The sequence below is a fragment of the Neovison vison genome, chromosome 1 (assembly GCF_020171115.1).
Source record: "Neovison vison isolate M4711 chromosome 1, ASM_NN_V1, whole genome shotgun sequence".
Taxonomy (NCBI): Eukaryota; Metazoa; Chordata; class Mammalia; order Carnivora; family Mustelidae; genus Neogale; species Neogale vison.
In genome coordinates, this window is record NC_058091.1 from 285773170 (window position 1) to 285786338 (window position 13169).

At 39.9% G+C, this 13169-nt stretch overlaps 1 protein-coding gene across 1 annotated transcript in view; it reads left to right on the plus strand.

Moving 5' to 3' along the window:
- The first annotated feature begins 265 nt into the window (after nucleotides 1-265).
- Nucleotides 266-13169, plus strand: part of DAB2 (DAB adaptor protein 2) — a 162152-nt gene continuing 149248 nt past the window's right edge. Inside the window, exon 1 of the mRNA XM_044232504.1 lies at nucleotides 266-565. The gene's annotated coding sequence lies outside the window, so the exon portion shown is untranslated. The remainder of the gene's footprint in view (nucleotides 566-13169) is intronic.

The window sequence follows — 13169 nt, forward strand, 5'->3', positions numbered from 1 at the left end:
GTTTCATGGGAATCAAAAAAGAAGGTCATGTCAGAGAAAGGGGGGTGACCCCAAACCAGCACTGATCTGGCAAGTGTGTCTGGCCTCTTCTTGAGATACAAGACATCTTTCACCAGCAGAATCATCAGTGCTCTGGTGGAGACAATTATTTCTTTTCTTTCTTTCTTTCTTTTTAATTTCCTTCTGACTCAGTTCTAACATCTGACTCTTGGGTGAATAAATAACCTCTCATCTTCTTACCAGGGACATCAGGTCACATAGTAACTGTCTACCTCAGACACAGAGAGGCAAAGGCCGCCAACCACAGCTTCCAGATTTTCTTTTCCAAGTAAACAGTGCATCTCGTTAGACCTGAAAATACATTGCCTGGGGTCAACTGCTCCAGAGCCACTCCTGAAGTTTGAGACTGGAGGAGAAGTCACCGGGAGGCCTGGTTACCGTGACTTGGAAGCCCCACCACCCCGCTGGTGCCACAGTGCCTAGGATTCTGTGGAACTTTGGGCACCAGGATCCCTTCCACAACAGAGAGACAGAGAGAGTGAGAGTGCTAACACTTCTACTGCAGGTAAGTGAAAAAGCATCTGTGTGTGAATAAATTTTCAAAGTGTGTGTGGAGTAAGGCAATAGAACAGGGCAAGACAGAGAAACCTGAGCTGTGAGCCGCTGGGATGCTTGGACTGACTTGGCAGATGACAGATTTTGTTACAGATTTTTAAAATAATGTTGCTTTAAGAACAGAGAGAAAACCAAGCCAAGAAACATCAACAGTAAGTTTTCCTCCTTTTTCCCCCTAAGATATGCTGAAGCCAGGTTTAATTTTATGTCAGGAAAGAATTCCCTCCTGAGACTTTCCTGGCCACGGTTCAGTTGAGGATAATGTTTTCCAGCCATGTTTCCAGAGTCCCTCAAAAGTTGAAAGGAAAATGGCAAACAATCAGGAAGACTTCGCTTGGAAGCAGCAGGGGGAGCTGTTATGATAAAGAAATGGGTGGTTCCTCCTCTCCCGAGGCCATGTCTGATATCCAGTCAACATTCCCTACGGGGCGCTTTGCAGACCAGGGAGTACCTACAGGACGAAATATTTACAGACGTCAGCAGCTTTTATACCTCTGATTTTTAATACAAAGACTTATATGTGATATTTTAAATCAAAAGGGGAAAAAAAGGAGTCTTAGATATTTGTACAAGTTGCCGGCAGCCTGCAAAGCATAACAGCATTCCACAATTACTTTCATCATCAAGTAATGAAGCATATCTCAGACAGTATATTGCAACCCCAGATCTCCGGTGGAAGTAAGATGTTTAAACTAGAACTTCCGGGGTATAAAAAAGAGCCATTATAACAACCTCAGCAAAATTTATCACTCTTACCATAAAAGGTATTTCCATGCACCCAGAGTACTGGTTTGTTTGGTAATTCCGGTTTTCAAATTACTTGAGCCCATTTATAAATGGAGGGGAAGGAAGGTAAGGAAGCCAACTTAACTGCTTATTATTAGAAATAGTCTCTGTTCTCCTTCATGTTGGGTCATTTGAAGTCCTACGTGAAATCACACAATGTTAAGAATTAAACGACTACTGGTATTTTAGGCAATCTTTATGCTCACCTACCTCAATTGCTTGGTTCCTTCTAGTGTTGGCAGAACCCTTACGTTCAGAACCTGGTGGAGCTACATTTGACATTATTGGTGTATCTCCTATACATTTCCGTGACTATTGTTTCTACATCATTGTCAAAGTGTCCCCCAAGAGTAGTAAGTGTTGGCTTCCAGGAAGAGTTAGGAAACCAGAGTCCAGGAGAAGAGGGAGGTAACGGGGAATTGGCTGGAGCATAGGAAATTCCAGAGAAGAGGCATCTTTCCAGGAGGAAGTTGAAAATCAAAGGTCTCTCTGACCAAGTGTATAGGCAGTACAATCACCTTATAGGCTGATATTATACCATCCAAGGAATTCCATTATAGTGGAAAGCTTCAGGTGTTTAGACAGATTATGGGGAAATGATCTGAGAGAGCAAGATATCATTCAGAAAATAGACTATCATGAAATTAATACAGGCCTGGTAGGAAAATAATTGACAAACAATTGATATAGAATGGAATATATAGGTAGGCAGTAGAAGCAGAAGAATGGAGAATACAGAGAAAGAACCAGACATGTGTTCAAGAATGGTCTAGCCTTCCCTCCGAATAATTTTGGGAGAAATTCCTGTTAATATCCTATAACATAATAAAATATCTTACATTTCTGCCCTTGAGAGAAGATGAACAAATATATCCTCTCCTTCCAAACATGGCTGGTTTACAATAATATACTTCCTAATCAGCAGGGTCCTCAGTGATTCCAGCAAGTTTCCAATCATTCTGCAACTGGTTAGATACTCATTCTAAACTTTGATCTGAGTAGGAGCTGCCATCTGTCTTTACTTTATCCTTATATTATGAATAAGACTCATACTTTGGAATAGAACAAGATTGTGTATTCCTATGTGTCTTTCATGGGGACCTCCGACCATGATTTGATCTAGAGGGTTCACTAGAGATATAGTGATAGTGTCACTCTTTGCAACAAAGGATAAATTAGTAATGGAAAATTTGCTTTGATAGTGGTTTGGGATTAAAGTTTGTTCTTTCCTTGCTGAATTTCTGCAAATTTAAATGGGTTTACATAAGTACCTAATTTACTAAGCAGTGTTAACTCAATAAGAACTATGAAGTTTTTATGTTCCTGCCTCATTCTTCCTGATTGTACTATACTGAGAATTAATTCTCTTCAGGACATCTGAGGCAGCCCCATCATTTTCCAGTTGCTTGCAGACATGAAGCCTTGGTCTAGTCAGTCATCAGGCATGAGTTTATCTTCACCTTCTGCCCTCCTCCACTTGACCCAGGACAAGCATAAACTGGCACCTTACCTGCTTGGAGGTCTATCCCAAGGACACCACCACCTCGTGTTCCCATTCTAGGATTAAATCCAGGGTTTTGAGCTGAGAGGTAGGACTGGGAAAGGGAAGAGGGCCGTGCTAACAAGCCCTGCCATAACCTCTCTCTAAGGGCAGTAAAAGTAGAGAGAGAACGTGCACCTGGAGAAGTCAGGTAGACTTCAAAGAAGAGATGGTATTTGAGTCGGCTGTTGAAAAACGAATGGCACAATCAGGCAGGTAAAAAACGGAGGGGGTGGAATGCATTTTAAGAAAAGATAAAAATGGCATGTGCAAAGACAAAGGATATAAAGATGGTGGTGACTAGTGCATATGCCTTTGGGTGAGTAGGGAGAGTGTGGGGAAAGATGGCCGGCAGAGCCATTGAAGCTAAATTGTAAATGGCTTTGTCGTAACTGTTAAGGAGCTTGGGATTTTTCTGTATATGAAATGAGGAATTATAGAAGGTTTAAAAGAAAGTGGATGATATACAAAATGCCTGACTTCGGCATAGGAGAGATAGGAAACTATTTTTGGGAGATCACAGCTGTGATCATCTGGAGGAGAGCTGGGAGTGCATGAACTCAGTACATGACAATGGGGAAGGAAGAGAAGGAGATAGGAAGAATCTTTAATAGTAGAATTAAATTGAGGTTGAGTCAGTGATTTTAAGCTTAGTGCTGGGCATATAAAAACATTCTCATTGAGATGGGAACACAGGAAGAGCTGGGTGTTAAGATACTGGGTGCAGTTTGAGGTGGAGGTGACTAGGATTGCTAGGATTGAGGTGACTGTGGGACATCTAAGAAAAGCTGCCCAGGGGGCAGTATGGTGGGAGTTCAGGAGAGAAGTCTAGGCTGAATGTGGCAAAAAATCAGTGAATAGATGAGTCTTGAAGCTGGGCAAGTGGTTATGAGAATCTCCAGTTAGGATATGCAGAAAGAAAGCAGGATGCTAAGGCTAGGGCATTTAAAGGACCGAGCCAGGTAGGAGAAGGGCTAGTGAAGAAGGGTTCAAAAAAAGTCGTTAAGAGATGAAATTGAGATGGGACCAGTGACTCAAAAGTAGGGCAAGAGGAATGTTACACCAGACAGTATTTCCAGTGTTAAATGTTACAGCAAAGTTCTGTGGGATAAAAACTAAAGAAAAGGTTATAAAGAAATCAGGAAGTACTAAGGTGATGCTGGCTTTAACCAGACCATGTTTTTCTTGGGTTTTAGGTATTTTGAAATGAATGCCTTAAAATAGCTGTTTTAGAGAATTTTAGCTGTCTATTGAATCAGAAATCTCTGCTGTTGCTAATTTTTTTTTCACAACACATGAAATGTGCTTATATCCTTACATTTTTCTTTAGGATAAACAATTTTTGAGCAAATAAGCAAAAAGGAAGAGACAAAAAGACATTCATCCTTTTTTTTTAAAGCATATACTATACATGAAAAAGGCTATCTCTAAAGGGCTGGAAGTGATAACAGCAATTTTTCTTTGTAGGAAAGGAAATAACTTGGATTCAGGAAAAGTAGCTTGCTGACAAGGCAGTCAGTCACATGGCTCCCCAAAGGAAGTTAAAAGATTGGGTTTTAAGGTCATAGTTCTATGGAAAGTGAAGTTGATGTTCACTCAAATAAAGCTTTTTTCAGTTACACTGGAGTGGCCTGTCAAAATGACCAGCAGAAACACAGAAGGATAGGGTGGTAATGTCTCCCTCTGTGCTCCAAACTTCTAAATGTCAAATTAGATTATTTGCTGAAAAGAGCAAACATAGTGAAATGCGATAAGAGAGTGCATATAAGATATTTCCCTATTCAATATCCTTGCCCCATCTAAGCATATAAATACATATTTTCTTGAACAAAGCATCAACATTAAAAGGCTTTCAGAAGTATGGTATTCACTTTTGATGAAGGATTGGACCCATGTTTACTATATAAATATGCAAAATTTTTTCTTATATTCATAAATGACACATTATCAGATAATATTGATTCTTTTATTTGTTATTTATGCTCAAGAAACAATAGAACTCAGAAATAGCAGAATTTAAGAAAGTCTCAGAATATATGTGGACTCAAAGAGAATGAAGGAGAAGGGAGATAAAATTGATGAAGGAATTAGATACCTCAGGTGCATATTGAGAACTATGGTAATATTAATAATATATAGTCTGAGAGTTGTGTCCAGTGCTCAAATGTGAGGTGTGAGGTGTCCTCAATATTTGGAGGGGTCTCCCAGGCTCCCAGGCCCGCTTGATTCTTATCTCATCATAATATGGTTATCAGTAAACTTGGACTTGTTCTCATTCTGGATCAAGGGTAATTTGGGTTTAAGAAAAAATGAGGATGAACAAAAATGAGCATGAAACAAACAAACAAAAAAGGATGATCTCAGACAGCCCACTGTGGGGGGGTTCTCCTTTTCAGTGTTTCATTTCATGGCTCTCTTCTGGAAAGCTAGCCTACTAAACTACCATAAAAGCATAGGGTGCTACCTAGATAACTTGCATTTTCCTAGAGTTGTATCTTCCTTTATAACCTTGGAGATTTATCTACTCCTACATCCCTCCTGCACAGTAAGGCATCCAAGTCAAATATCTCGACTTGATCATACAGACTCGAGTTTCAACACAGCCACTTACAAGCTGTACACTGAAGCAAGCTCCTTGACCACTTCCAGTAAAGTGGAGATGATTAAAAAGCCTTCTTTGTGGGCTTATTATAAAGACTAAATGTGATGCTATCTGCTACACTTATAGTGCACAGAGCTTAAATGGCCATTGGGAGAAAAAAATGATGGATGTTTTCGCTCACCTGGAACTCATTGTTTTAAAAAATAGTCTTTCCAATTTTTAAGGTCTCAAAATTTCATACAGTCTTTCCTTTCATAAGCCAAAAAATCTATCTTATTCCTCATTTTGTCCACTAATAATTATTCTATCCTCCGGAAAACCACAAAGTGAATCCAGTTTTTCAGGTATTTCTGTTCCACTCAATAGTGAAATGTCCACTGCTGAGAAACAAAGATGAACAAGATATAATTTCAGATAATAGAGGAGAGAAGTTATGCTATAGCTATACACCCGCCTGTGTCCCATTTTTGCAGGGTTCAGGTATCCGGAGGTATACACTGTACATTCAATTACCACACACATGAAGTGAGCAGTTTAAAGGACAAGAACAAACAATTATTGGAACACAAAGAAGTGAAGTGTATGATTGGGAAAAATGTGTGGAGGGGTCACACCATGCCCGAAGGGATGTGGAAGACAGGATCTCGGATGAAATAGCAAGCCCGCGGGGCATATTCAGAAAGCAAGGGGTTGGTTGTGCAGTTTTGCTAAAGCAGGTTTTCTGAACTGTGTGCTGTAGGCATGAAATCTTTGGGGTTTGAAAGGAGACACCAGGCTAAGTATGCACCAAACAGAGCAACAAAACAACAAATGTCTCTCACATAACTGCACTGTTCCTGAAATATAACTTTGCTGCTATTATGATTAATAATATGGTTATGATTGTTTTCCTCATCTGTGAGTACTCAGAGTACAACTGCTAACATAGAGAGCCGGTGGAAGTTGCTAATATTAAAAAGACAGCCATACCTGAAAAGTCTAGGAACTACCAGGCCAGGGTAGAGACTGATGAGTAGAAACAGGCCATTCTTTCCAATTGGCAGAGTTCCCTTCCTCTCTGGCCTATTCAAGGACATCTCACTCTGGCCACTCACCTCTGTTTTAACTTTTTCCTTACCACGACAGCTCTCGCTGTTGTCCAAATATGCTGTGATTTCCCCCAGTCTGGAAAACGATTCATCTTAACACTGCTTCTAATTCCAACCATCTTCTTTTACCGGAATAAATAAATAAATAAATAAAAATATGAGGAAAAGAAGTTTTGCATATGTAGTTCCCGGTTCCTATTCCGGTATTTTTCTCTATGGGCTTCACCTTCAAAATGCATCTGCTCTCTGACTTGTATCTCTACCACCAGGGCCCAAGCCACTACTATCTGTCTCCTCTCCTGGATCCCAGGAGCCTTTGAACTTTTCTTGTTGTTTTGTCTGTCCCTCCACACACTTTATTCCCAACATAGCCTCTGCATGTATCCTGAGGAAACACATGTTGGATCATATCATTCCCCTGTTCAACAACCCCCCATCTCATTCCGAATGGGATCCCGGTCCATACAATACTCTCCCAGGACTCATACGCTTCTCCCTCAGCGTTCCCTCCCCAACCGCATCCCCAGACATGCTGCTTCCTGGTCGTTCCTCAAGCTTACCGGGAGATGTGGCTCATCTCCGGTGATTATGTGACTTACGCCTAATTTGCCATGAGCAAGTTTTCTCTCTTCAGTATGATTTCCATTGCTTGTAATAGGTGATCTATGATGAAAAATTTGTTTTGCCTGAGATTTGAGAACATTGTCTAGAAACTCCATTAATAAAACACATGGATTTATTTTTCTTTTTAACGTATCCCCAGCGATTTACTATATGTTTTTGTCACGTGACTCCTTTTCAGCTTTCATCCCCTTAAATTCTCTTTATGACTCCATGGGATAGGTAGTTCCTTCTACTTGAAAGTCTCTCTGCTTTGTCTTCAGAGACACTGGGGGTTCTGCAGGTTGGACACCTTCACAAGTGCTCCCCAGGTTCCGTCTTGGGCTCTCCTTCCTGAGCTCCTAGCCCTTAGGTGAGTTGCAGAACTCTCTTTAGCCCCTGGCTCTTTCTCCGTATTCAACCCAGGAAATCTCCTCCACTCCCTGATTCAAATCTCTGTGTATACACTGTGTAAATTAGCCCAGGCTTCACTCTTGAGCTCTGTTCTCCATTGCCTACTAGTCAGCTGTGTTGATAGATTGCACTGTCATTTCAAACTTAACATGTCCCAAACTGGAATCATTAAATTCATTTGCAGTCAGTTTTTTAAGCAAATCATATCATCCTATGAATGCACTACCATCCATGAAGGCATTAATTTCCTTGCAGGGATCTTTAGGAGAAGGTATCTTTCCCCCAGACCACAGTCTGCCTCTTTGAATATAGGAATTTGCATGGCTTAATGCAAATATATCCTTAAAACTGGAAACCATATCCTACATCCAACAGAGCAATCTTTGGGGACCCAAGATGATACGTGTGGATTCTGAATATCAAAACGCCTGGGTTTATATTCTTACTTTGCCTTTTGCATTCTTAAGAAAGTCAGTAAGCCTTCTTGAATCTCAGTTTTCTCATACTTTGGACTGATGAACTGAATGAAATTATATGCTAGTTCCTAGTGATATACTTGTACTTTCAGGAGACACTCAAAACATTTAATTTCTCTCATTCTTTCCTATCACATAAGGCAATCATACTTGCCTGAAAATTCCTCTGCTCAAGTATGTTTGAAATGTATCCCCTCCCCTTAAGAACAGGTTGTGAAAGTCATCCATCTGTGTGATTTAATATTGATAAAACCAAAGGACATAGCTGGAGGGTGTAACTCGACTTACAAGCCGCCTGACTTATCATCTGGAATGTACAAGTGATATTCTTAGTGCAATCTTATTACAAGATGGTACATTATCTTTGTCTTGTTCTGTGGAGTAATGGGAGTTTGTCCTGACACTCCCACACTCAGCTCATTGGAACTCTGCTCTAGAACTAGTTACTAGAATTCAAGTTGCAGAGTGACAGCAAATCACACCTGTGTTCCTTAGTGTAACTGCCAGAGTCCAAATCCCTTCACTAGCTGTATGGCCCAGAACCAACTACATAATTTCTCCACACTTCAGTGATAATGTAAGGTTGCTGTGTGGATTGAATAACGTAGTAAATGTAAAGGGCATGAAAAGCATCTACCGAGCACATCACCGAAAAGCTATTGAACAAATTTTCTCTGGGAATGAGCATCATCTGGAGGTTTCTATTCCTAAGAAGAGAGTAGGATGACCCAGTTGAAGGAAAATATCAGAATTATATGAAGCAGGAATTATAAGAATTGAAAGACATCTAAGAGTTTTTAAATATTGATTTTATATATTGTTCTATACACCTCGTTCTATTGGTTCAGAGTAAAATCATGTTTCTTGCATAATTTAGAACATTTAGTGCAGGGGCGGTTGTTTTGTTTTGTTTATTTTTTTGTTGTTCTTTTTAGAGGAAGTCTATTTTGTTAAAAACCCAAGTGCTATTCTTATTATATATTCCTGTTTCTCGTCATCATTCACACACAGGGATGACTTTGTCCTTGGACTTAGGCTTCCATTAACAGATGTCACTACCCACTTCATGCAGCTGTCATTAAAATGCATAGGACCCTAAAAAGGAAAATGGAACTCAACTAGGATTTGCGTTTTCAGACATATGAAATTATGGCACATATCACAAGCAAGTAGTAAGATGACTTGTGTGTTTCAAGAATGATTTCAACTGGATAATGACAACCAACTACACTGGCATCAGTGTGCTCCTTTAACATGGGCTTAATATAAAGCCCTTCATTGTTCCCTCTCCTAAGCTCCCCTTCTCACAACACACCCTCCTCCTGACTCCCAGAATATCATCTCACTACTAGGTTCCCTGGTGGGTACTGCATATTCACTGAAGCAAAAGATTTATGCTTCTCTATAGTACCTGCCTGCTATTGACATGAAGCCCTGATGTTCTTGGATAAAGTCGGGGCATGCAATTTTAGTGTCAAATAAATATCCTTTTCCCTCACCTCACTAAGCATTTTGGGGACTCCGGAAATCTTTTTTAATAACTTTGGAAAATCAATCCTCTCTCTACCTAGCCAGCAATCCCTGTCACCAAATAGAAGTATTCTTATCTTTTTTATCCTATAGTTTTATTATGAAGTAGTGGCTGAAGTAGTAGGAAATGTAGTCCAGTTGTTGTTGTTGTTGTTGTTGTTATTGTTTTTCCCCAGCTACCCCAGGGTGGGGGTGGGGGGGCTCTGGGCTACTCGGAGCCAACTGCTAATTAGTTCTGTGTCTCAGCTTCCTCATCTGAAAACAGATATTATAACAATCATAGGATTATTGTGAACATGAATCAAGGCAGTTTATATAAAATGGGTGGAACTGGACATGCACACATTAAGTGCTTAATAAATATAAACAATATTTAGCATTGATATTATTTTCATCTTGCTCAGTTCCTGAAGAGACAGCAAGCTAAGACAAAGTATACTATGGGGACGCCTGGGTGGCTCAGTTGGTTAAGCAGCTGCCTTCGGCTCAGGTCATTATCCCAGCGTCCTGGAATCGAGTCCCACATCGGGCTCCTTGCTCCGCAGGGAGCCTGCTTCTCCCTCTGACTCTGCCTGTCTGCCTGTGCTCACTCTCGCTTGCTCTCTGACAAAGTATACTATGGAACGTCAAAATGCATGGAAACCTCTCATGTTTCAAGTAACAGTCCAGGCCACTTAGCTAAAGAAAGCCAAGGTCTCTGCAAGAAGCAGCTATATACATTCAAAGTCTCAGTGCAGTGAATCCAGGGCAGGAAAGGCAAAAAATAAATTAATTGAAATAGAAGCATAGTTTCAAACCATGCTTTAAAGAGCAAAGGTAGCATTTTCACCTTGGTGATTTTATTTGCAGTCTGGGAATCTTTCAGGGTAGAAGTGGTTTGACTTTCTGCTCTCAGTCAAGCATGGAGAAGAACCCACTAACTCCTGACAGGAGAAATACGCACCTAAATATTAAGCATTTCATTTCTAACTTACTGTCTCGGGTCAAATAGAGCTCACAGTTGAGCAAGTATTCTGAGCTTATCCTTCCCTATTATAATGCTGAGTAATAGAGTCCATGAGATTACCACTGTTAGGACAAGAACTCGTTTTAATCAGAAGGAAGGAAATCATCACTTCGTCTAAGAGGGTTGATGTAATTACATGGCTAAGAAAGGCATTCATTTATTTTAGAAATGACAACAGCCTTCATCTTCTGTACGTATCTGACAGTACGGTTTACTGCATATCGTGTGAAGAAACTACTCCAACGTTTTCCTCCGGAAGTAAGAGATTTAAAGGGCAGGATTGTACAGGCAAAAACAAACAAAACAGTCATTGATTATCAGATAGCTCCAAGTCATTAATAACAGAAATCAAGCTAATATGTAAATAATAGGTAATGTAGTGAGAAAACTGAGTATCAGTAGACCTGAGTACTATAATTTATTATAAAACCTTATCTTGAATTTTGGATAAAGCTTCAGACAATATTAAAAAGGAACACAAAATTATAACTGACTGGTCAGGAACAAGAAGGAGAAGAAGCAGCTATCTCTCCATTTAACCTGAATTTACCTGTGTTTTATATAGAAATGTCCATTCCTTTAGCAGGGAAAAATTTAGGAATGGATGGGGGAAGGTGGGCAGGGTGGGGGAGAGAGAGAGAGAAGGAGACAAAGTCTATCTTGACCCAGCAAGAAAATATGAATGAATAAAAATGAAGTTTAAGGAATAAATAACTAAAAAGGAAATTGTTATAATTGAAAGGAGAGAAAATGTTCGACAATGAAATTAACAATTTCATTCAGATGTCTTGGGAGAGAACAAGAATCTTAGATGACTAGGGACATATGCTTAGGGGTGATGAAAGACTAAAGGAAAAAACAGATTCTGGAAGGAAATAGAAAAATATGATTCAGTACAAGAAAGGGGGAACTAAGCTTTAACATTGAGCCAGAGACAAAAGACAGAGAAAGAGAAACATGCCACACATTTTATTGCACAATACACTTTCTGGAGCCTTTGGCAAAAACTATCTTTCTTCATGCTTACTTCCAAAACTAGGCTTTTCAATTAGCCTGTGTTCTTTCCTCAGTGGAAAATGCTTTGAATCTAGATACAGATGATCTCAAGGATCCCACTGACCTCAGGCCTGGCATCCAGGCACTGTGGAGAGGGTTGCTGAGAAACAGGGCAGGGAAGCCTCTGAAGGAGGGGTCCCTCCCAGTAGAGGAAAATAACACAGATGCGAAATGTGGGACATGTAAATGGACAAAATATGTCATGATATAAGGAAGCAAGTGACAAGCAATGCAAAATCTGTAAGGATCCAGTGCCGTGAGAGCATTCCCAAAAGTGGAGCTCAGTCTTGGCCTTGAGAGAACAGGGCAGGTCCAGGGGGAGTTAGGTACTCCAGGATGAAGAAACAACATAAACAAACACAGAGGTGGAAACACTCTAGTGTGTTTACAGGACAATGAACGGAGAAAATACACTCAGTAAGATTAGCCAGATCCTACCAAGGTTCTACCCAACACAGGAGCTGGGACTTTTTACTGTCCTAACATGTGAACCTACTGGAGGATTTTGAATGCAGGAGAAGCATGATGCAAGAAGCAATTTAGAAAATTTGCTTTGATGGCAGTGTGCAGAAGGGTAGAGGAAGAACCAGAAAGCAGGTCCAACCCTATTTTAAGAGCCCACATATCGGAGGATGGATTGAAATAAGGTGGTTGTCTCAATTGTTGCATTAAGTGTAGAAGCAGCGGATCAAGAGACTGTATAAAGAAAAATGACTTGTTTTGAGAGTGGGAGGAGAATAATCATCCTACTTGATGGCTGGAAGAGTTTATAATAATAATAAACTCCTTAATATTTAAGTGTTTATTTTAAAGACCTTTTGACACTTAATCATAGCTGTTGAGCAATACTTTAATTCATAGGGATGCTTATCTTCCCTGACTTAATGATCATATTTCTCATACCCACCACCCATCTTATCAGAAAACACTAACGTTTAACAATTTCTGGGCAATTTCTCAATTTCTCACATAAGATTCTTCTATGATATACTTCAATGAAAGAAATATGTGCAACATATACTATACTGAGTTCTCTGAGATTGCTAGAAAACAAACCTCTAGAGAACATCTTCATAATAAAAAGAGACCTCTAAGGTCATCCTTAGCACTAACTAGGAATGAGGAATATAAATACCACAAGTAAAAGACCACAGATAATCTGAAAAACAACATTTTTATAGCTCTGATTTGAATCAACACAGGTAACAAGGCTTCTGTTTGAATTCCTTCTTTTAAAAAAAGGTCTGGAAGAGTCACTATCACACAGTTTTCTGTTAACAAAACGAGGGCAAAATATTTGAGCATCCAATCTCCATCTCTGAGATAAAGAGGGAAGTGGAAAGGAGACAGATCAAAGGCACACCTGAACACCAAGGAGTATCATCAACCTGTCCCTAGCAGACACATCATAGACTCTCTGGCCTTTATTTGATTGTAACTGATATCACTTGCATGT